The sequence below is a fragment of the Dipodomys merriami genome, unplaced genomic scaffold, assembly GCF_024711535.1.
Source record: "Dipodomys merriami isolate MVZ:Mamm:240054 unplaced genomic scaffold, mDipMer1.0.p SCAF_503, whole genome shotgun sequence".
NCBI classification, from domain to species: Eukaryota; Metazoa; Chordata; class Mammalia; order Rodentia; family Heteromyidae; genus Dipodomys; species Dipodomys merriami.
In genome coordinates, this window is record NW_027206073.1 from 357,296 (window position 1) to 359,284 (window position 1,989).

A 1,989-nucleotide genomic window follows, 5' to 3' on the forward strand; every position below is an offset into this window, starting at 1 on the left:
CAAGGGAGATACAGGATCTTCCCATCCCCCACAAAAAAATCAAAGAACTCTTTTTTTGTACCTTTTATAATTTTTTTCTAAAAGTTGTTTTTTAATTTTTAATTTTTTGCTTTAATTTTTTTCTTCCTCTCATAATTTTTATTTTAGGGGTATATGTGTGGGTACTTATTTTTCTCTTTTCAGAAACATTGAAGTAATACCTTGCATTCTCTCAGGCCACAAGTGTAAAAAATTAAAACTCAACAGGAAAAGCCACCAGAGAAAATCCTGTAACACACTGGAACAACACACTGCTGAATCACGAGTGGGTCATGGAAAAGATTAGAAAAGAAATTCAAATGTTGATGAACACACAAATTACCAGCTCCTTTGGGACACAGCAAAGGCAGTACTCACAGGCAAGTTTATAGCTCTGAGTTCATACTTCAACAAATTGGAGAGATCTGAAACCAACCATTTAATGAGACATCTGAGTCTCCTTGAAAAAGAGCAGCAAGATGATCCCCAATCCAGTAGATGGTAAGAAATAATTAAAATTAAATCATAATTAAATGAATTAGAATCCAAAAAAAATCATAGAAAGAATCAACAAAACAAAGATTTGTTACTTCCAAAATATTAACAAAATTGACAGACTCTTAGCAAATCTTATAAGAAAGAGAAGAGAACACACCCAAATAAATAAACTCAGAGATGAGAATGGAAACATCACCACAGAAACAACCAAGATTCAGAACATTATAAGGGAATACTTCTCAAAACTTTATGCTAATAAGTTTGAGAACTTGGCAGAAATGGACCTTTTCCTAGCAAATACTGACATGCCAAAACTAAAGCAAGATGAGTTATACCATCTTATCAGGCCCATATCAAGCATTGAAATAGAAACATCAATAACACACCTCCCATCTAAGAAAAGCCCAGGACCAGATGGTTTTACAGCATAATACTATAAGCCCTTAAAAACACAGCTCACACCAATACTCCTCCAAATCTTCAATGATATTGAAAGAGAAAGTTCACTACTGAACTCATTCTATGAAGCCATAATAACCCTCATGCCCAAACCAGGCAGGGACACATCACAGAAAGATAACTATAGACCCATTTCTTTGATGAACATTGATGCAAAACTTCTCAACAAAATGTTGGCCAATCAAATTCAACAATTCATCCAAAAAATTCTACACCATGATCAAACAGGATTTATTTCAGGGATGCAAAGCTAGGTCAATATATGCAAATCAATTAATATAATTCATCACATCAACAGGAGCAAAGATAAGAACAACCTGGTTATCTCAATAGATGCAGAAAAAGCATTTGACAAGATCCAACGCCCCTTTATGATGATGGTTCTGGAAAAATTAGGAATCCATGGAACTTTGCTCAATACAATAAAGACTATATATGACAAACCTACAGCCATCATCATACTTAATGGTGAAAAAGTAAAGCCATTTCCTCTTAACTCAGGAACGGGAAAAGAAGGTCCACTCTCTCCACTTCTCTTCAATTTAGTATTAGAATGCCTAGCTACAGGAATAAGACAAGATGCAAACGTAAAGGGGATCCAAATAGGGAAAGAAGAAGTAAAACTCTATGTCTTTGCAGATGTCATGATCTTGTATTTAAGGAATCCAATAGACTCCACTCCCAAATGACTCAAGCTGATTCAAAACTTTGTCAAAGTAGTAGGGTATAAAATTAACCCCTCAAAATCAATGGCTTTTCTATATACCAACAATGAGAAAAGTGTGGCTGAAATTAGGAAAGCATCTCCATTCGTAATAGCCCCACAAAAAATAAAATACCTAGGAATTAACTTAACCAAAGAAGTGAAGGAACTCTATGGATGAAAATTTTAAAAACCTGAAAAAGGAAATCAAAAGAGATCTTAGAAAGTGCCAAAAACTCCCATGCTCATGGATTGGAAAGATCAACATCATGAAAATTCAATCCTTCACAAGGCTCTCTACAAATTCAGTG